Below are 22,737 nucleotides of genomic sequence, written 5' to 3'. Positions count from 1 at the left end.
AGCAACTGCTGGGTGCCCTCAAGTCTGAACTTGCTGTGGGAGTGTTTGCGTCAAACAGACCTCTGATTCAAATCCCAGTTTCTCTCTGGATTAACTGAGACCTTGGGTGAATTCCCTAACCTCTCTGAACGTCTGTTTACTCTCCTGGAAAATGAGGATTTGGGATTGTTGTTGGAATTACATAATGCAGGTGAAGCTCAGAGCAGAGCATGGGCTTCTATTATTATGTGATTGGCTACTGTTGGGCTTTTTTTCTTTTTAAATTGCAGTGGAGCCATTGTGTTTTTATTTTTATAATATTTTTATTATATTATGTTAGTCACCATACAGTACATCCCTAGTTTTTGATGTAAAGTTCCATGATTCATTACTTGCGTATAACACCCGGTGCACCTTGCAATACGTGCCCTCCTTACTACCCATCACCAGCCTATCCCATTCCCCTACGCCCCTCCCCTCTGAAGCCCTCAGTTTGTTTCCCAGAGTCCATAGTCTCTCATGATTCATTCCCCCTTCTGTTTACCGCCCCCCTTTCTTCTTCCCTTTCTTCTCCTACCAATCTTCCTACTTCTTATGTTCCATAGATGAGAGAAATCATCTGATAGTTGTCTTTCTCTGCTTGACTTATTTCGCTTAGCATTAACTCCTCCAGTCCTGTCCATGTTGCAGCAAATGTTGAGAAATCGTTCTTTTTGATAGCTGAGTAATATTCCATTGTATATATGGACCACAACTTCTTAATCCAGTCATCTGTTGAAGGGCATCTCGGCTCCTTCCACAATTTAGCTATTGTGGACAATGCTGCTATGAACATTGGGGTGCATATGGCCCTTCTCTTCACTACATCTGTATCTTTGGGGTAAGTACCCAGTAGTGCAATTGCTGGATCATAGGGTAGCTCAATTTTTAACTTTTTAAGGGACCTCCACACTGTTTTCCAAAGTAGCTGTACCAACTTGCATTCCCACCAACAGTGTAAGAGGGATCCCCTTTCTCCACATCCTCTCCGACATTGTTTTTTTAAAAAAGAACAATTTATAATTACTTTGGCCACCTTCAAATGTCAGTTATTTACCCCATGTTCCTACCTACTGCCTCCTTTTGAAAAATCAGTTTAAAGTCCAATTTATCCCCAGGTCTGGAGCAGAAAGGGGTGCAATTGTTTTCTTTCTAGAAACTGGAAAGGAAATACCTGTTTTGATATTGTGATCTCTGTCTAGACTGCATCTGAGCTGGGTCAGCACAGAAAAGGCTCTTGGTCAGTAGCTCCTGGAAGGGAGCAAGGAGGGCTGGTCATTGCTGCCCTGGAGTTGCTGGTGAGAAGTGTCATTTCCTGGCAGTGGATAGTTGCAATGTTGGGGACCTGTTTGAACTAAAAGTTACTTGCTGTTCCTCTGAAATCCAAATGTAACTGGATGTCCTGTATTTTTATTTGCTAAATCTGGCAAGCCTTATATTAGCCGGTCATCCGATGACATTGAGCAGGTGACCATTGAGCCAGGAGACTGTCTGGGGAAAGAGCATTCACGCTTGGATCAAAGATGGCAAAATAACAGTTGTCTCTCTCTCTGGGCAATGGGATTAATGGATTTGTTTTTCCTTTTTATTTTTCACTGTTGTCTAAATACCTTACAACAACAATGTATGACTTCTGTAATGGAAAAATAGATTAAAAGTCGATGAGCTGGATACATGTGCCGGGTCTGACCAGGACTGACATTTAGCTTGGTCTGTCTTTTCTCCAGTCCTTTTCAGAGCTTCCAGCAAACCAGGATCCCAGCATCCCACCCAGTGTAACCAGTCCCCTGCCCTTTGCCTCATGAACAAAGCATCCACCTTCAGACCACTGTAACCCTGTCTGTCCTGTATATTTACTCCACAAAGCCACCCCTCAGAAAAGAGGCTGTCCCCGTGGGTATAGCTTTCTCACACAAAAAGGGTATTTTCTCAGCTAATTTCTTTTAAACAATAACTCCCAGAGGAGATACATTAGATCAGGAATACTAGGTGAAGAGTTAGAATAAAGTAGTTTTTTTTTTTTTTTTCGTACAAAAGAGTGGGCGGGAGCAATATTCCTAAATATGTTTATCATTGTGTGTGATATGGGATTTTAAATAGATATGAGTATTGTCAAAGTAATAAGTGAAATACTCTAAATAGATCCATGACTGGTTCATTTACATTTCTTAGCAAAGCTTAGGCAGATAGAATAACTAACTCTTAAAATCTTCCCAAGATGATGGGGGAGGGGGTTGCCTTATATTCAGGAATATGTGGGGAAAGGCATGCTGGACTGTTTGAGCAGTGCAGGCTTTCCCTCTTAGCTCTAGCAATAAATAACAGCTAACATGCCTTGAATACTTACAGTGGGACCCTTTCTAAAGGCTTTGCATTAATTCATTTTATCCTGACAGCAACCCCATGTCCACGGTGGTATTGTTATGCCACAATTAAGACCTTAGGCAGTCTGGCTCCAGAATATGTACTTTTACTTTTTTAAATTTATTTTCATTTTTTATTTTTAAGAGAGAGGGAGAGAGAGAGCCAGGGTAGGGAGGGGCAGAGGGAGAGGGAGAATCAAGCAGGCTCTATGCCCAGCTTGGAGCCAGATGCGGGACGCGATCTCACGACCCCAAGATCACAACCTGAGCCCAAATGAAGAGTAAGACGCTTAACCGACCACACCCCCAGGCACCCCCAGAGCCTGTCCTCTTAAACAATACATACATATTTTATTAGGAAAATGTCAAACGTATACCAAAGAAGAAAGTATCGTGCAGCGGATTCCCGATATGCCCACCCCCCAGCTGTAATAAGCTCATCTCATGGCCCAGAGCCCAGCTGTCAATCACATGACACCATCAGGCTCTTCACAGCCCATCTTCAAATCCCAGCTTCTGCGCTCGCATGCTGGGTGACGTTGCTCCTGTCCCTCCCTGTGCTTCACTATGCCTGTCTCCTCAACTATAACATGGGGTTAAGTGACACAGTGGCTAGTTCACGGATTTGCGGTAATAAAGCACACGAGAAGTGAACGGTCACCGTTGGACACGTAGGAAACAGCATTATTGGGTTAGTGTTGGTCTTCCCCAGTGTAGCGGGCGCTACAAAAGGAACCCGGCACCTGAATGCCACTGAACAACAGGTATTCAGTAAATGTCTGTGAGTAAATGAAAGCAAAATACCTTGTGTCTCGCCCCAAAAGCTCCACTTCATGTGGCTCATTGTCTTTCAACAGAGAAATTTTCCTGCCCAAGTTAATCGTTAGAACTATTCAAAACCTTTTCAAAATATAAACAGTCTTTAAGAGAAATTGTATATTAATGCAAATGTCAAGGTACCTCTGGCTACTGTTAGCAAAATAAACTCAACCATGAATATATTAGCTACATCAACACCAGGCTTTTGGGTTCCAAGAATTTTGCTTTGATGACTCGGAGCTGGAAGAATTATTTCTAGATGGACTGAAGTGCTTTGTTTATGTGGTTAAAAAACAAAATTCAACTGAGTAAATTTGAAGATCTAATTGGCTTTATTTAATGATTCATGAATAGGTCACCATCCTGTCGAGCAAATACAAAGGCGCTCCAAAGAGCTATAGAAAAGGAAAGGTTTTTAAAGGCTGAGAGGGGGTGGGTCAAAGAAGTCATGAATGGGGGGAAAAATAGATACTGGGCAAGGTAACCTTTCTCTCAGGGATGAAAGTATCTATTAGGCAGATTACTTCACTGGTGCTGATCAGAAAATTCTAGAACGACTGGTTAAGATGACATTCCTTGGGGAGATTGAAACGGCCATTAGGTTAGGTATTAGTTTTGGTTTGGTGACTTGGGATTAGCACAGGTGACTCCATTTTGGGCCTGTTGTGTCTTTTTTGAACAGTGTGAAGGCTAGCAGAAAGCTCTGCTACCCTCTACCTTTGCTAAAATCAAGGCCACTGTCACCAAATGGAATTTTAGGCCAGGCATAGGAGCAAACTCACTAATAAGATTAATGATAAATTGTCTTTCTGTAAGCTGCTGCCTAAAACAGAGTTGGGTCCCTATCACAATTCCGGGACTTACAGCCTGCAACAGGTTACTTCCTTTGTTGGAATTATTGTTTTCTTGTCTTTAAAAGGGGGATGGCCATCACAAGACTCATTTGGAGAGTTAATGAGTTAGTATGACAGGCGTCCTTCCCCTTTACAGAGCTTTAATCTGTCCACTTCTGTTAGTTCATGTTTTCCTCATCAACAGTGTCATTCACAACATATCCATCTTTTTCAGGCAAGAAAACTGAAGCCCAGAGAGGTCAAGTGACTTACTCAGAATCACTCAGCTTTTGCAAGAGACTTAATTTCAAGTTCCGCCTGCCAGCAAACCATCTCACAGCTAAATGCTGGGGTATCATTGATTTAAAGGTGGGGAGGCAGGGACAGTGAATGAAAGCCTCTTTGGTTCTGTGCACAGAATTGAGATGCCAGGGAAAGTAGGTTCTCTTGATTATATCATGCAGAAACTGGAAGATTTCCTTTAACTACCATGTTGAGCTATCGCTAGCAATTTGAAATGTTTATGTGAGTCCCAGGCAGCCGATCATCTGGGTGGTAGGTGCAGTTAGAAACATGGAATAAGAAGGGAGTTTATTTCTAAAGGGCCTGATGAATCCCCAAAATGAACTTGTCAGTCAACCCAAGAAATGTAACTATGAAGGATCAGGAAATTAATGATTGTCCCCCTTGGCATAGACAGGCACTCCACCACCAGGGGTATGATTTGCTAGCTGTCAGCACATTTTTCTCTCCCCCAGCCTTGTGGGTACTTATTTCTGTCAATAGAAACTGAGTTCAATACCTCAGAAATGTGGATCGATAAACTCACAGCCCTTGTTGACTAAAATGAGCTTCCGCATGACCTGGAAAAGGGGGAGGAAAGAACTGGAGTCCTTTTCTTCTCTTCCTACCTCTTTCCCATCCTCTCCTCCTGCTTTCTTTTCCATCTTCTGCATATGTTTATTACACCAGCCACGTGTCGGACCCTGTGCCCATCACTGAGGATACCCAAATAAATGAGAGGAATGCATGTCATGAGCAAACAGTGTCTGCACGTGCTCTGGGATGTGCCTCCATAGGGATGGACACGGGATCCAGGAAGGTGGACAGGCAGGTAAACAGCAGTTCAGCCTGAGTGGTATGGCGGATGGTGGGCTTCTGGCTGCATGGAGGCAGTAATAAGTGAGCTGGGCTCTGGAATGGGAATAGGAGTCCTCCAGAGACTGATTGGAGAGGAAGGTCACAGCCGTATACTCAGAGATACGGGGGTGAGAAATGGTATGTCCTTGCTCCTTTCTGCATTATTTCTTTCTCCTGTATTTTTTCTTTTGCTGCTTCCTTTTTTCTGAGAATGATCTTCTGATAGATTTTGATACTGTCATTTATGGAGCAAGAGAGATAAAAATATGAATGCTATGTTATTCATATAGTATAATATAATGTAATATAATATAAAATATAGTTCATATCATGTGGTAATAACATTGAGTATCTACACAGTGCCAATGAAACCATCAGAAGATCCACGAGGACAAGAAGTAGTGGCTGTCTCTATGTACACTGTGTCCCCAGAAGCCTACACATAGTAGACGTGTAGTGAATATATTTATTTTAGAAAGAGTGCCAGACACTTTGCATATGTTACCTCTGATCTCATGATACACCCATCACAGATGAATAAGATGATATATACTATTACCTGCACAGAGTGGTCAGAGTTATCCTTTTTAACCTGTGAATCAGATTAGTGCACTCTGCTCAAAACCCCCCAATGCCTTCACATTTTACCTGTAATAAAACCCAGAGTCCTTCCCGTCACCTTCAGGATGTTCTGTGATCTGGCCCCTGCGGCTCCTTGCAGGGCCATCCCCGCCCCTGCCTCTGGACCTTTGAACCTGCTGTTCTCTCCACTTGCAACACGATATCCCCAGCCTACTTCTCTCCAGCACTTCCTTCCTGCTTCTGTTAAAGTTCACCTCCTCAGGCCTCAGGTGGCCCTTTCCCCACCCACTGTCCCCAAACCAACACAGCCTGTCTCCCCCAGGAGTCTCGCTCTCAGCCCTTGCCTTCTTTCCCTTCACTTATCCCTCTGGCTTTACACTGTGTATTTATAGTTTGTTTATGGCTGTCTCCCCTGAAACATAGCAGGCTCTCAATAATCACTCATTGAATTTGCCATTAAATTTATTTTTATATATTTCCACATTCAATCTATTCAGTGATCCTGTGAAATAGGCATTGATGTCCGCATAGTCAGAAAAGGGACTTAGAGCATAATTAACAGTAACAATGACAGCAGCAATTTACGGAGTACTTGCTCTAACCAGGTGCTGTGTTAATCACTCTGCATTCACTATCCCATTTTATGATCTTAATGACCCTACCAAGCTTCCCTGACCACCTTCCTAAACTGGCACAGGACCCCCCCTTAGCCCACCCTAGCACTGCCAAGCCCCCTCCCCCTTCCACTGCAATAACTGTTTCGCACTTTAGCTCTTTAACTCTTGGCTCCCCCTTCACTTGTTTGACATTAGTGTCCCCCTACTAGAACATAAACACCGGGAGAGAAGGGACTCTTTTTTTTTTTTTTTCAATACACCACCTCCTTCGCTACACCCAGAGCAATGCCTAGCATGCAGTAGATGTTCAGTAAATATCTTTTGACATTGCTGCAATGTCAGATTCTTTCCCGCATGGGAGAAGTGGCTCAACTTGGAGAAGAGGTCAGTCCTAACTCCCTATGTGTGCACAGTGTGCACCTGAGTTCTTCACAGACCCTGTAAGGAGCCCGTGAACACTGTCTCCACCTGCCCCCTTCCCCCACACTCCTTCTTTCCCAAGCCCCCAGCAGGCCCAGTAGTGGCCTTGTCTGGAACAAAAAGGGCAGAGCAAGTCTGGGGGTGGATAATTGCATCTTCCGGTGCTATGGATCTCTCTGACAGCGCCTCTGTGGCCAGGATCGAGCTCCAGGCTGCCTGTGGTCGTCCACTCTGATCCTTAAGACCTGGAGATGAGGGGATTAGTGCAGAAGTGAGGGGTGCACAGCTCCCCATCCTCTCTGGGTGGCACCACAGCCTTCTCACTCTCCTGACATAAGGAAAGAACCTATTTTCCTGTGTAAGCTTAAACCAGCACTAAATGATAGTAGTAGGCACTTGATAGACATTTGTGAATGAATGAATGAATGAATGAATGAATGAACATGCTTTCATATGAATGAGTAAACACCCTGTTGAGAATAGGACAACTGAGGCTCAGAAAAGGGAAGTGACTAAGATCTGTCAGATTAGCAGCAAGGGGGCAACTTGAGCTTACTTTGCTCAGATTCCAGGCTTACTGGCTTTCTTCTGTACCCCAAGGTCTCCCGGCAGCACAGACCCCCAAGCTCAGCCCTAGATTTGTAAGACACAGCCCTTCCAGGTAAAGCCTGCTTGCCTGGCTGCCCAACTGTGAGAGTGAATTTACCAAGGGACTCTATGAACATTGGCCTCAAAGTACATTCTCTGCTTTTTTCCTTTCCTCCTACTTCCTCAGTGCTCTTCCAGGCAGAGGCAGGACCTTGATGCAGGCCTTCCTTCCCTGGCCTGCTGCCTTCTGTGGGCCTCTCTCTTGGAAGGCACAAAACACACATCCCTACTAGTCACGACTGCCTGAAATGGGATCCTCTCCCAACAGCCTTCGAAAATCCTGAATCTTCATCTTGGTCTTCTGTTGGCAAAACTCAGGATACACTGAACTGAATCTAGACGCTCTGCTCTAAAATGTCCCTTAACCACTTGTAGACATAGCTCTATTTATGTCATTCCCGTCAGAAACTTCCAGCGTTTATGACAGCAGTCAGCAAACCAAAGGAGACATGCCCCATCGGGGTACCCAGAAGAACTTCCACAAGGTACAGCAGCATGGATCGTTTATAAGCAATTGATTTCCAACCTTTATGATCCTTGCCCTTTATGCCATAAAGTTTCAGATTCCAGGGGTCAACCTCTAATTGGCCTAGTTCTCAGGTCACGTGCTCACCTAAAGGCCAGAGGACTGCAGGGCGCCCTGACCAAGGCATCTACGAGACCACAGCCAGTGTGTGTATGTCTATGGGGAGATGGGTGTAAATTTCTACAAAACTGACAAGAGTGCTATTACAGAAGGGAAGGTAGATACAGTATGAACACATCTAGGGCCTGTCTACTCCATGGTCTTACCCCCATTCCCACACATCCAACCCAGTGAAATGCCCCCTCCTTCTTGATTATTTTTCCAAGTGTGTGTGTGTTTGCGTGTATGTCATGTTTCCTTGCACTTTTTTTTGAAAAAAAAAAAAAAAACGCAAAACTTGCTGTTATAAAATTTTCCATATGATTCGCTGTTCCTAGAAAACCTGATTTTTAAATTTTTGCATATCCTATGAATGAACCATAATGTTTGTCGCCATATTGTCACTGTGAAATAATTTAAATCATTCCAACTTTTAGCCGTGTTTAAATGATATGGGTAAGAGCGTGTTCGTGGGTACATCCTTAGGACCATTACTGATTTCTCCTTTAAAAGGCGCTACTTTGATCACTAGGTCAGATCATATGAACACGTCAGGAGTTTTGATATATTTTACCAAATTTCTTTTCATAAATTTTATGCCAGTACAAGTTGAATAGGAAAAACACTTCACTTTACCCTCGTCTGCACCGAGAGTTATCATTTGACAAAAATATTTGACAACTTGGTTGGTGAAAACTAGTACCTTCTTATCAAATAAATGCAAATTAAGACACATGCAAACTTCTGGAGAAGAGCTGACATTTAGATTTCATTTGTTCAACCCCATCTTCTTTGAATTCAGTCCTCTGATTTTTTCGCTTTTTGCCTTCACACTCAGATACAATGACCTATTTTCCATCTATAATCTCCCTCTTCTTCTCCTTTCTCCTCCTCTACCTCTTTTCCCAGTGTCACCATTGATTTTATTTTTGGTAAATAAGATGCTTATTTTTGAAGAAGCATATACATATGCATGGCTCGAAATACCAAAGACCTGAGAAGGTTGAAGTCTTTCTCAGTCTGCAGACCCAGCTCTCACCCATTCCCCTAACCCCATTTTGGAAGCATCCTCCTTCCTTTCTGACCTCCCACAGACCTTTTCCCCGGACCTTTTCTACTCTTCAAGATCGTTGGCCTCGTTGAGGGCAGAGGCGATGGCTTAGCTCTCATCAGTATTTCTGACTGCTCCTAGCTCAGGGATGGGCATAGCAGGTGCTCACTAAATATCTTTGCAATGGTTGGATAAATGGAATGATGGGCAGAGGGAGGGAGAGAGGGATGGATGGATGGATGGATGGATGGATGATTATTTTGTTGCTTCTAAAGAAACTAAGAATCACCTTTTCAGGCTTTGGATACCTAACAGTCTTATCATTATGAATGATCTGTGGGAAATCACCTGCTGATTTTCACCCCATAAAAACCCCATTTGTCAAACTGTGCTACAGAGAATCCAGAAGCTTCAAAGTAACAATAGCTCTTGTTCAACCAGTAAATGAACTGTTTAATTACCATAACTCACTAACCACTGCAGCTTTTTTTTTTTTTCTTTCCCCAAAGAGCTGATAGACTGGACATGCCTTTTTCTGCCTGGAATTTCCATTGTATAGATTAAAGTAACGTTTGGGTAGGTAGCTAGAGGGCCTTGTGTGGTTCCTAAGATGGAGTCTCTTGCAAAATTGTGTTTTCTTTGAATCTGCCACCACTATGCCACCCCAGGTCCTGGCCGAGGGGTGCGGCTAGGAGGGAAGTTACACTGGCTGGGCTCTTACTCCGCGTCAGGCTACGTGTGCGCTGCTTTCAATGGTTTATGTAATTTCGTGGCCATATCTATCCTGAGGGGTTGGTGCTATAATATTCATTTGGCAAACAAGGAAGCGAAGGTCAGAGAGACCGTGTGACTCAAGGTCACGCAGTGAGGTTGCAGGCCAAGCTGGGATTCCAACTTCGACTCCTCTTCCTGGGGTCCTGAATGCTTTCCAGTGTTCCCAACTTTTCTTCACATACTTCTTTCTTTCCTTTGTTCTAACGCCACTTGGATTTTGTCTCCTTCCTACGTCCGTGTTGTAGAATAGATTCCCTTACATTGCAGAACAGGATTTTATTCTCTAGAATTCCTGTCCCTTTGCTGGCACATGGTCCCCTCCATTCCCCATACATACTACCCTGGATGCATATGTTTTATCCTACAGCCACACTCAAAACCTCTCGAACCCTCTCTCCTCCAAGCAGCACCCCCCACCAACCACCACAGAACATGGACACTGCTCAAAACATCCAAGGGTCTGATTTTAAGGAAACCATTTTACCTCTCAGGGACTCAGTTTGTTCATCTATAAAATGGAAACAAGACCAGGAACAACTGTGACAGCCCAATAAAGCGATACATCACCTTGAAAATGCATCCCCCACTGTTCCAGCTCTGGCTTTTTTGTCCGAGACGCATTTCGGAATTACAAAGTGCTGTCCAGTTCTGGGAGTCCCTGCCACCCTACATTTCCCTCAGGGCTTCAGTCCACTCTCTTCCTGCAACTTGGCTGAATTTCTCCTTGCACCCCTGCCTACCACATAGAAGCTGGCCATTTCCAGGAGCCGGGAAAGCACTGGGCTGTGGCCACCTGCAGGGTCAGAAGGTAATCAAGGCCCAAGGGGCGGTACAGGGAAGCCACCTCAAAGGACCCATGTAGAGAGAGAATTTCTTGGCTGGAGACTGCTCTGTAACTGTGAAGTCTGGGGAACATCATGACCTTGTCAGTGGCGGCTTGGTGTTCCAAGGGCTGTGTTTGTTTTGTTTTGTTTTTTAAGAGAGAGAGTGAGTGTGCAAGCCGGGGAAGGGGCAGAGGGAGAGGGAGAAATCGGATTTTAAGCAGGATGCGCACTCAGCGTGGAACCTAACTTGGGGCCCAATCGCACAACCCTGAGATCATGGTCTGAGCTGAAATCGAGGTTTGGATGCTCAGCCACCAGAGTCACTCAGGTGCCCGCCAAGGGCACATTGTATTGTAATGATTAGGAGCTGGATTGAGCTGTAATTGATATGCCAAAAAACCGCACATACTCAGTGCATACAGTGGGGTGCGTTTGGAGATATGCATACGCTTGTGAAACCGTTACCACCATCAAGATACTAAGCATATCCATCACTTCCAAAAGCTTCCTCCTGCCTCTTCCTTTTTTGTTGTTTTTGTTAGTCTGTTGGTTTTTCTGTGGGAAGAACATCGAACACAGGATTTACTGTCTTAACAAAATTTTAAATTGCACGACACCGTGTTGTCAGCCACAGGTGATGCGTTGCATGGCGGGTCTCTAGAACTCGAGGTCTACCTGCTGCACGACGGCTCCCATTTCAAGGGGCCTAGCCGGCAGACAGGGGACATTGATCTGCATTTTTATCTCTTCATCTTCCTAAACTGTGGCCCAGCAATTCCCACAAGGGGAGCCCTTAAGGGTACAGAGCCTTGGGCTCTTGAAAGCTCAAATTCTTTCAAAGACCAATTTCCCAGGAAGTCTGCCTAGTGTATTTGTTCTTTGAGGAATTCCTCTGCGAGTTCTCCTGTTGTCTGTTTACACATCCATCCGTTCATTTAAATATTCAACAAATATGGAGCACCTCCCTATAAAATGTCTCTGTACTGGGCCCTGTGGGGGCAGAGACTCCTGCCTTTAGAAACCCACCTATTCTCCTAAAGCTACTTCAAAAAATAGAAACAGAAGGAAAGCTACCAAACTCATTCTATGAGGCCAATATTACCTTGATCCCCAAACCAGGCAAAGACCCCATCAAAAAGGAGAATTACAGACCGATTTCCCTAATGAATATGGACGCCAAAATCCTCAACAAGATCCTGGCTAAAAGAATCCAACAGTACATTAAAAGGATTATCCATTATGACCAAGTGGGATTCAACCCTGGGATGCAAGTGTGGTTCAACATTCACAAATCGATCAGCGTGATACATCATATCAACAAGAAAAGACTCAGGAACCATATGATCCTCTCAATTGATACAGAAAAAGCATTTGACAAAATACAGCATCCTTTCCTGATTAAAACCCTTCAGAGTGTAGGAATAGAGGGTACATTTCTCAATCTCATAAAAGCCATCTATGAAAAGCCTACAGCAAATATTATTCTCAATGGGGAAAAGCTAGAAGCCTTTCCCTTAAGATCAGGAACACGACAAGGATGCCCACTCTCGCCACTATTATTCAACATAGTACTAGAAGTCCTTGCAACAGCAATCAGACAACAAAAAGGGATAAAAGGTATCCAAATCAGCAAGGAAGAAGTCAAAATGTCTCTCTTCGCAGATGACATGATACTCTATATGGAAAACCCAAAAGAATCCACTCCCAAACTATTAGAAGTTATAGAGCAATTCAGTAACGTGGCGGGATACAAAATCAATGCTCAGAAATCAGTTGCATTTCTATACACGAATAACGAGACCGAAGAAAGAGAAATTAGGGAATCCATCCCATTTACAATAGCACCAAAAACCATACGTTACCTTGGAATTAACTTAACCAGAGACGTAAAGGACCTATATTCTAGAAACTATAAATCACTCTTGAAAGACATTGAGGAAGACATAAAAAGATGGAAAGATATTCCATGCTCATGAATCGCAAGAATTAACATAGTTAAAATGTCCATGCTACCCAGAGCAATCTACACTTTCAATGCTATCCCGATCAAAATACCAAGGACATTTTTCAAAGAACTGGAACAAATAGTCCTTAAATTTGTATGGAAACAGAAAAGGCCCCGAATCTCCAAGGAACTGTTGAAAAGGAAAAACAAAGCTGGGGGCATCACAATGCCGGATTTCGAGCTGTACTACAAAGCTGTGATCACAAAGACAGCATGGTACTGGCACAAAAACAGACACATAGACCAATGGAACAGAATAGAGAGCCCAGAAATGGACCCTCGGCTCTTTGGGCAACTAATATTTGATAAAGCAGGAAAAAACATCCGGTGGGAAAAAGACAGTCTCTTCAATAAATGGTGCTGGGAAAATTGGACAGCTACATGCAAAAGAATGAAACTTGACCAATCTCTCACACCATACACAAAAATAAACTCCAAATGGATGAAAGACCTCGATGTGAGACAGGAATCCATCAAAATTCTAGAGGAGAACATAGGCAGCAACCTCTACGACATCGGCCAAAGCAACCTTTTTCATGACACATCTCCAAAGGCAAGAGAAACAAAAGATAAAATGAATTTATGGGACTTCATCAAGATTAAAAGTTTCTGCACATCCAAGGAAACAGTCAAAAAAACTAAGAGGCAGCCCACGGAATGGGAGAATATATTTGCAAATGATAACTACAGATAAAAGACTGGTATCCAAGATCTACAAAGAACTTCTCAAACTCAATACACGAGAAACAAATAAACAAATCAAAAAATGGGCAGAAGATATGAACAGACACTTTTCCAATGATGACATACAAATGGCTAACAGACACATGAACAAATGTTCAAAATCATTAGCCATCAGGGAAATTCAAATCAAAACCACACTGAGATACCACGTTACACCAGTTAGAATGGCAAAAATTGACAAGGCAAGAAACAACAATTGTTAGAGAGGATGTGGAGAAAGGGGATCCCTCCTACATTGTTGGTGGGGATGCAAGTTGGTACAGCCACTTTGGAAAACAATGTGGAGGTCCCTTAAAAAGTTAAAAATTGAGCTACCCTATGACCCAGCCATTGCACTACTGGGTACTTACCCCAAAGATACAGACGTAGTGAAGAGAAGGGCCAAATGCACCCCAATGTTCATAGCAGCAATGTCCACAATAGCTAAATCGTGGAAGGAGCCGAGATGCCCTTCAACAGACGACTGGATTAAGAAGTTGTGGTCCATATATACAATGGAATATTACTCAGCTATCAGAAAGAACGAATTCTCAACATTTGCTGCAACATGGACAGCACTGGAGGAGATAATGCTAAGTGAAATAAGTCAAGCAGAGAAAGACAAATATCATATGATCTCTCTCATCTACGGAACATAAGAAATAGGATGATCAGCAGGGGAAGAAAGGGATAAAGAAAGGGGGGGTAATCAGAAGGGGGAATGAAACATGAGAGACTATGGACTCTGAGAAACAAACTGAGGGCCTCAGAGGGGAGGGGGGGTGGGGGAATGGGATAGACCGGTGATGGGTAGTAAGGAGGGCACGTTTTGCATGGTGCACTGGGTGTTACACGCAACTAATGAATCATTGAACTTTATATTGGAAACCGGGGATGTACTGTATGGTGACTAACATAATATAATAAAAAATCATTTAAAAGAAAAAAGAAAAAAGAAACCCACAGCGTAATGGGAAAATAAAACCTGCCGCTGCTCCTTCCTTCCTTCCTCTCGAAGCCCTCCTTTCTTTCCTTCTCTGCTCAAACATCCCCCATACCCGTTTCCAGGCCAAACCCTGTGCTGTGCGTGGAGTTGTTCCCAGAGGAGGTGGGCTGTATACACACTTCCTTCATGAGACGGGTTCATATGGGTGGTGGGCTGGCATGGAAATTAAAAATGCCCCCAGCTTTGAAGTCAGACAGAGCTAGGTGTGGACTTGATCGTGACCTCAAGCAGATCTCGTGCTTCTCTTAGACTCAGTCATGCGTCTACACAGTGGGGTTGCATTGGCCTCTCTTGCAGGGGTGCTGTGAGTACTGCAGGAGACAGTGCGGGTGGGGAGCCCACTCTGTTGGCTACCACGCTCTTATGAGTACTAAGAAAGCATACTCAGCCTTCAGTGAGGCCACAGAGAACACGACCAATTTGACTTGGCTGAATGAAGGAGAGAGTAAGTCTTCAAAGACAGTGAGGATTTGTCAGCAGACTGGGTCTAACATGCCCCTAGCTAAGGGGAAGCTCGTGAGGTTGGAAAACGAAGTTGATGCCTATCCCGTCCTCCAGACACTTTTTAGAAACTTCTTTCCCTGTCCCAGCAATGACCAGTGCGCCTGTGCTCTAGGACTTTCTGCAGGAACTGGCCAGTGCCCTGGGAGGGAGGCAGGTACTGGCTCCCTCCCACCTGTGCTGGTCCTGGGACCCTCTCGCCAGCATGTGACAGAGGCAGCCTGGCTGGGACAGCAAGCCAGAAGCACAGGCCCCTGGCAGGGTAGGGGTGCAGAGGGCAGGAGAGAAACCCCCAAGGCCCGTGTAGCCTGGCTGCAGGGCGACAGCTGTCTGGAGAGCAGGTCAGAGTCCCTGCTGCCACCACACATTCCCTGTGTTCCCCAGCACCCAGGCGTCCCCTGCAAGCTAGTGGCCTGAATTTCCAGGGCCAGAGGAGGAGGAGATGGAATGTGTAAGGCCATGAAAGGGGGGTGAGGTCTGCCTTTTTGGGGAAAGCAGTGCTTTCCCCATTACCGAAGTCCTATTCCTCAAGCTTTCTCGTTCCCGATTCTGACTTTGGGTGGATTTCCTGAAAGCAGTCTTCTACAAGTGGCATCCAGGGCCACACTCAGAGGAGAGCTTGGACTTCAGATCTTGGTTGGATTCCTGCTGGGGCTCCACTTTTCAGGAACTATAGGATCGTATATGACTTTACCACTCTGAGCCTCAGCTTTCTCAACGATAATATGGGGTAATAAGATCTGCCTTCTGGGCTTGAACTGGTAAGCTTCCATTTCTGGGGCTCACCGCTCACTTTAATAATGGGTTCTCTGCCTATTTCTCCCAACAGTCCTCCCTCCCCACTCCCTAACACATTTTAGTTACTCTGTTTTGTGCCATCCTCTGAACCCTGTCCTGCCTTTCGTCTCCTCCTTTCTTCTTCCTTCCCTCTTCCTCCTCCTCATCACTGTCTTCATCTTCCTTGAAGAGCCAATGTATTGCTGCCTCCTCCAGGAAGCCTTCCTTAATCAGGCCAGGAAAAATTCATTACTTCTTCTTGTGGATCTCATGTATTTTTATGCATCTATACTATAAGCGTTCCCTCTGCTTATTATTGCGAATCCTGCTCCCCCTTGCCCCAGCCTATGCTCTTCTTGAAGGCGGGGCTTTGTCGGGCACCTCTGGGTGCTGTGTATCTAGCAGATGGCCTGGTACCCAGTAGGTGCTAAGGAATGCAGAAATGCACCCTCCCCCACCGTGGTACACGGGGCAGCTCTAAGTGTGGGTGGCTGCAGTAAACTTGTCTCACCCCAGGAAGAGTAGATGAGCGGCAGGGGGGGGCTCGCATTTGCATCTTTGCACAGGTGCACTCACTGCCTTGTTTATTCCGCCCAGTCCCACGCCCCCCTGCAGGAAACACAGCAATGATGTATTTAACGATGCAGTTACAGATGAGGAAACAGAAGCTCGGGGAGGGGGTCCCTCATGCCAGGACACACCCTTGAGGGCTTTGTAAAATTGTTGTCTGAAGTCAAAGTCTGTTCTCCCTTCAGCACCCCGCCCATTCCCCTGCAAGAAGGAATGACGTTGGTGTGATCATAGCTGGGTTTTAATGTCCTGTCCCTTCTTCTCTTGACCCAAGCTTTTGGTTCTGCTCACACACCAGCAGATATTCAGGGAGAAATTTTCTCTCGCAAAGTGTTGGTCTAGGCAGAGGCTCTCAACCTGGGGTCCATGCTGGAGGTCCATGAAATCACACAGAATATATATTTCATGAATATATAATTCATTTTTACTTTTGCCAACCACTCACTGAAATTTAGCGTTTTCTTCTGTTGTAGACATGGGTGTGTTAATAGCACCTATGACTTTGTCACGAGAAGAAATCACATGCAGTTTTCTGTCATCTTTCCTTTAGTGCATATCCTCAAATCTAGTTTCTGCTCATCAGTACTTCCAATTTATGGCCATTATTACATCTCTTACTAGATCTTTTTATTTAATGTGTCAACAAAGAAGCATATATATTATTATATTGCAACTGGCTTTTTAAAAACTGTTTCTGTTAAGTGGTTTCTTTTGTAATGTTTTCTGCATCTGATTTTCTGCATTTAAAAATGTTATTCTAAGATGTGGCCCACATGCTTCTGCAGGCTGACAAAGGGGTCCTGGGCCCTGAGTTAGGAGCCCCCTGTTCTCTGGTTTGAGTAACTTTCAGGACTGAGGAAAAGCTTGCTTTGTTAGTAACAACACAGCAATAAAAATGAGTGCATGGATGGAGTAGTGGACAGCAGTTTGCATTCATTCATTCATGCATTCATTCATGCATTCGTTCATCTTCACGCTAACCATCTAGAAGCCTGTCCAGGGTTTCAGGTGCTGGACTACTGTCAGGGAGCCAGAGCCCTGCCTTCATGGAGCTTTTATTATCTCCTGATCCTCATGGTTACCTAAGAGTTAGGTGCTGTTGTCCATGACCCGTGCTTAAGGAAGCTGAGCCTCAGAGGGGCGAAATGAGTTGTGACAGTTTTCTCAGCTGAGAAGTGGCAGGGCCTGGTTTGAGTCCATGGCTTGTTCATGATAACACAGGGTAACACTTTCTTATTTCTCTGCTGATTGTATCAGTCCCTTGATTTCCTTAGGGGCCAAACAATGGCGATGACAGGTACAGTGGAAACAGTGGGTATTGTCTCTCCCCACTACCCCATTCTTATATTTCCACCCTATCTTTCTTGCAAAGCCACATAACGTTATTAGAATTCAGAGCTGGAAGGACCCTTCAAGATCACCCAGTCGTTGTATAGATGTGGAATCTGAAAGGCTCAGAGAGAGTGGGACATCACCTGGGGACACACAGCAGAGCGAGGCAGAGCTGGACCCAGGTCCCATGCCTGGAGCCTCCAGCCTGTGCTCTTCCTGCTGGAGGACGCAGCCCCATTTACTCTCTACCACTGAGCTCTCCTGGCTCCAGGCAGCGCCGTCTGCCACCCCAGCTCACCGGGGCCTGCCACCCATCCTGGGGAGCAGGCACACTTCCAGCTGGGCTACCTGAGCAACTGCTCCTGAGAACCCCTGCCCTCCCACCCCTGGGGCCCATCTTAATGAGCTTCTCTCTGAGATGAGAGCTGCAAGGAGCTCTCAATGACTCCATGTGGGTAGTTCATAAATAAATAATCCTCAAGCCTCAGCATTTGTCACTGAACTTTTTAAATAATGGTTCCTTTTAAATATGATGATGGGATTCACAAGGGGCTGGAGAAAGGGGGATGGGGTGAGAAGGAGAATTTCTCTGATGGAGCAGTCAGAACGAGGTGATAGCTTTTTGCCAAGGAATGATGGCCTCAGAGATCGGATGGACTCCGGGGTCGTTGGGCACGTGGAGGTGGGGGTCACAGCTTATCCTGACACTCCTGGGGAGAGCTCCAAGGTGACAAAAACTTCACCAGGCCCCTGGCTGGTTTAGCTTCTGGGCCTGCCTGATGCTCTTGGGGGAAATCAGCTTCCCCCAGTGTCCCAGCTCCCATCCTCCACTCCCTAGATTAGACGGGCCCCTCTGACCTAGGGTCTCTGACCACCCCGCCTTTTCAAGCATCTGTCATAGTTTGTGATTACAGATGCAGACACAGGCAGAGATTTAGAAGTAGGAATAGACACGGGGCTTGCCAGGTGACTCCGTGCCATCAAGTGAGCTGTGTATTGCAAGAGAACAAAAGCCTTTGCCCTCTTTGCTCTTCCCTGTATCTCAAACCTCCAGCCCCCACGGCGAGTGCTGGGGAGATATTCCTGAGAGGAACAAATGCATTTCTGAAACACAACAGCCCCTTATCGAGACCCCCTGTTTGGGCCCGGTGCAGAGGAGTGGCCTTGACAGCTTTCCTCCTCTGGAGTCCTGACCACAACCGCGTGAGCTGAATGTTGCTGTCCCCATTTCACTGAGGGGCAGTGGACACTCACAGTCATTTTCTCTTTGTCCCCAAGACCACGCAGCTGATGGGCCCCCCTGTCCCTCCTCTGCCTTCCTCGTCTGGGCTTATTTCCCCCAACAGCTGCAGCACACCCAGCACATGGGTGGGGAGTGAGTGAGGAAGAATGTCAGCACGCAGGAAGCTTGCGAGCTACTCAAAGGCACAGACACTCGCAGGAAGCTCGGAGACCACTCTGCACAGCGATATATATTCTTGACCTAAATTAGCGTGAACTGTAATCGCTGGAGGAAGGGGAATGAGAAGTGCCAGCTGGAATACCAGCTCCAGAAGCTCCAGCTGGGAAGGGATGGGAAGGAGGAAAACAGGACAGTGTTGGCTCGGAGTCAGACGCCCCTGGGCAGGGCCCCGGCTCCGCCGCGCTGACTTACTGTGTGACACGGGGCCAGCCCCCACCGCCGTGAGTGTGGGTTCCTGCACGCGAGAGTGTGCATTTCTGTTTTAATCAACAGAAGGGCCATAGGAATAGCAGCACCCCACGGGGCTGTGGCAAGAAATAACCCGAGAAGCCATGTTACATCAAAGCTTTCGTGTCTTCAGTTCTCAGTAGATCTTATCCATTGTTTTCCCCATCACGATGATACTAGTACAGCCCTCCCCGGAAGCTGGACTGTCCTCCACAACCAGCCCGAAAATGGCCATCCCTCCTCTGTTTGCATTCCTGCAGTGGTCGGCAGCAGCAGGACTTGCTCAATGGCTCTGATGTTGCAAAAGCCCAAATCTGCCTCCCCGTGGCCTGTGCCAGCTCACCCCTGCCCGGGAGGCTTTTATGACTCATCTTGATGAAGCCACTGTCCTGAGACTGTACCTACATTATCTTCGGTTGGTCTCAGAACAGGTTTCAGCCTCAACATGGTGCCTCAGTTTCTTCTTCTGTAAAATGGGGATGATCATAGCATTTACATCATTGGTTTGGTTTGGTTTGGTTTGGTTTGGTTTGGTTTGGTTTTAATGAGGATTAAGTAGGTGGACACAAGCCATGCTTGATACATTTCAGGACATGTGATGAACGTCCAAGAAGCATTCACTATCGTTGTTTTTATTGCCATAATGATTTATAGAAAATACCAATCTATGTTACTAGTCTCAATAAAAGTAGGATCTGCTTTTAGAAATCTCTGAAGGCTACCCCATAGCTCCCAGGGTGAAGTCCAAGATTGCCAAGGCCTGGCACACAAAACCTTGCCTGGCCTGTCTGCTGGCAGCCTCTGCTGCCCCAATCTTTGCCACACCCCACCTCCTCCCAACATTCCTGCTTCCTTTCTTTGCTTAAAGTTCCCTTAACCAGAACATGTCCTCCCCTCCCTCTCTGGGATTTAACATATTCTGTCCCTTTTTCCTGGAATATTCTTATCCTGTACTACTCTCCTTCATTTGGCCAATTCCTGCTCATCGTTTATGTCTGGGGTTCAATACTGCCCCGTCTAAAAAGCCTTGTCTGACCCCTCACTCCAGGGTCTGGCTGAGGGGGACCTCTTTATGATCCTGTGGCCCCAGTTATATTGCGAGGTTAACTTTTGTGGTTTTTTCTACTTCCCTAGCTCATGCTATGTCCTACCTATGCCTTTGTGCCCCAGGAATCAGCTCAGGGCCCAGAAAGAAGTTAGGCATCACTGAAAAATTTGAATGAGTAAATAGACAATATAAAGTCCCAGGACCTTCCTTTCTCTGACATTGAGCTCCTTGCATTCTCAAGTCATGGTTTTTGCAACTTCAAGGGACACTAAGATAGTACTAGTCACTACCAGCCATTGGGCACTTTCTGTGCAGGGAACATTTTACATATATTGTCTATGTTATTTCTCATGCTAACTCTGCCAGCTAGGTGTTCATATACCCATTTTTCAGATGAGGAAGTGGAGGCTCAGAGTATAAGGGACTTGTCCAGTGTGTCATAGTGGGTGAAGCCAGGAGACAAAGCTGCTGCATGTCCACTGGTCTACACTGCTGTTCATGCTGCGGGGTGGAGGTGCCTGTCCGAGGTTCTTCCCTCCCTGGGAGCTCAGGAGACAAGCCTGCCCATTGTTATTAGAGAATGATTAGTCCGCATCCGTGGGGCCGTGTCAGTGTCTGGGCCCTGAGTCATCTGTTCATACCTCTCTGTGACTGACACAGACCTCCCCTGGTGTTTATTAAGAGCACGCCATGTCAGCATCTGTTCTCAGCTGCCCTGCCTCATGCTCACCCTGTGTGGGGCTCTGCTGACTCAGCCGAATGGGACCCAGGGGATGCATTTGCACGTGAGCAATCAGGTAGTGTGGGGATAGCAGCCGCACTCAGCCTGCTGGGGTCTGGTTGAGTTCGTTTTGAAACCAGGATTATCAGAAAGAAAAAATTCGAATACCAGGGCTGGAGAGGTGCTTGGCAACACTGTGGAGAGCACCTGGACCTGGCAGGTGCAGAAACAGAGGCCTGGAGAGGCCAAAGGAGAGCCGGTGTCATGATCAGCTCAGTACCTGGCCTGCAGTGGGTGCCCAAAGGTGTCTGGAGTGAATGGATGATGAATAGATTTGCACTGGGCTTCTGGGCATCCTGTCATTGTGTTCTCACAATGGGAGCTGGAAACATTGTCTCTACTTTACAGAAGAGAAGACTGAGGTGCAGATGAAACTTGATGTAGGAGCAAGAACGTGGGTTGTAGAGTTGGGCATACCTGGGTTCAGATCCTAACTCCCAACATTGACCTGCGGGAGTTCCCATTAAAACAAACAAAGAAACACCAAGAAATAGCAATCTGGCCTGTTGTGTCTTTTCGTACCTACAGTTTTATTGAAACATACCATGCTAACTCATTGCATTTGGCATATCGTCATAGCATATTTTCTGTGGCTGCTTGAGCATTACAAAAGCAGAATTGAGTAGCTGGGTCAGAGACTGTATGGCTTCCAAAGCCTAAGATATTTACTATGGACTCCTATAAAGAGAAGCTTGCTGACCCCTGTTCTGCCTGGGATGTGTTATGTACTTAATTAAAGTTGGTGTTTTCTCCTCTCAAATGAAGGAGAAGTGGCTTGGCTTCATCAGTATCCTTTTTCTAAGACTTTACAGGCCTTGTAAATACCATAGTGTAACATGCAGGGTCTGGCGCTGGAAAAGCTGGTGTGGTATTAGCAGCACTGGAGTAAGAGCCAAGGACCAGAATGTTCTAGTCCTGGCTCTCTCCTACAGCGTGAGCTTGAGAACTTTCCTCTGAGTCATGTGCCCCCAAAATTCACGTCCACCTGGATCCTCAGAATGTGACCTTCCTCGGAAATAGGGTGTTTGCCGATGTAATCGAGGCAAGTCATAATGAATTAGGATGATGCTAAATCCAATGGATGGTGTCATTGTAAGAAGAGGAAAAGACTCAGATGCAGGAAGAATGCCATGTGAGGATGGAGGCAGAGGTTAGAGTGATTTGGCTGTAAGCCAAGGGATGCCAAGGGTTGCCAGGAGCCATGGGAAGCTATGCAGAGGCAAGCAATGATTCTCCCCTAGAGCCTACAGAGGAAGCATAGCTCTGCTGACACCGCGAGTTTGGACTTCCAACCTTCAGGACTGGGAGAAAATAAGTTCCTCTTGTCTTAAAGCATCCGGTTCGAGGTACTTGTTACAGGAGCACTGGGAAATGAGTGCACTGTGGTTCCCGCTCTTACTCCAGTGTGGATTGAGGCTATTACAGCGTATACACAGGCCAGGAGACAGTGCTGGGAGGAATGCAAAGGTTGTCCAGGTTCTGCCCTTCCAGTTCTTCTTCCTTGAAGACACAGAGAGATTGGATGCAGATTTCTACCGGCTCTCCTGTTATGAGAGCTCAGACTTGCCCAGGGGCAAGGGCAAGTTGGCC

The 22,737-nt window shown here is 45.8% G+C and overlaps 1 protein-coding gene across 1 annotated transcript in view; it reads left to right on the top strand.

The window, feature by feature from the left end:
* ASTN2 (astrotactin 2) overlaps window positions 1–22,737 on the top strand; it is an 844,435-nt gene that overhangs the window by 473,452 nt on the left and 348,246 nt on the right.

Source organism: Ursus maritimus, unplaced genomic scaffold (genome assembly GCF_017311325.1).
Source record: "Ursus maritimus isolate PB19 unplaced genomic scaffold, ASM1731132v1 scaffold_17, whole genome shotgun sequence".
NCBI classification, from domain to species: domain Eukaryota; kingdom Metazoa; phylum Chordata; class Mammalia; order Carnivora; family Ursidae; genus Ursus; species Ursus maritimus.
This window is presented reverse-complemented; position numbering and strand designations above follow the sequence as displayed.